This window comes from Penaeus monodon, chromosome 29 (genome assembly GCF_015228065.2).
Source record: "Penaeus monodon isolate SGIC_2016 chromosome 29, NSTDA_Pmon_1, whole genome shotgun sequence".
Classification (NCBI taxonomy): Eukaryota; Metazoa; Arthropoda; class Malacostraca; order Decapoda; family Penaeidae; genus Penaeus; species Penaeus monodon.
Genome location: NC_051414.1, coordinates 28,252,215 through 28,252,483, shown reverse-complemented (window position 1 = coordinate 28,252,483; position 269 = coordinate 28,252,215). Strand labels below are relative to the sequence as shown.

The 269-nt window shown below is 24.9% G+C and overlaps 2 protein-coding genes across 2 annotated transcripts in view; both read right to left on the bottom strand.

The window, feature by feature from the left end:
• Window positions 1-269, bottom strand: part of LOC119591816 (zinc finger protein 513-like) — a 72,589-nt gene that overhangs the window by 902 nt on the left and 71,418 nt on the right. The gene's annotated exons all lie outside the window — the stretch shown is intronic.
• LOC119591817 (zinc finger protein 677-like) overlaps window positions 1-269 on the bottom strand; it is a 2,447-nt gene that overhangs the window by 1,786 nt on the left and 392 nt on the right. The gene's annotated exons all lie outside the window — the stretch shown is intronic.

Genomic DNA, 269 nt, shown 5'->3' with positions numbered 1-269 from the left:
CTACCACATAATTCTTTATTCTCTGTTAATTATGGCAATACATTTTATCAATATAACTACCTCACTTCAAACAGATTATTTTTGTGTTCAGTAAATAACTGACTTGAGTTTTTTATTATAGATAAAACAGGAAAGCATGAATCTGATAAAAAAAAAGTAGAAAACCAATTGTAAGTTATCTATGTTGGCAAATGTTTGAAATAAAAAGAAAGAAAGAAAAAAAAGTGCATATTTATGTTTTTTCTTATCAGTAATTTATCATGGCCAAA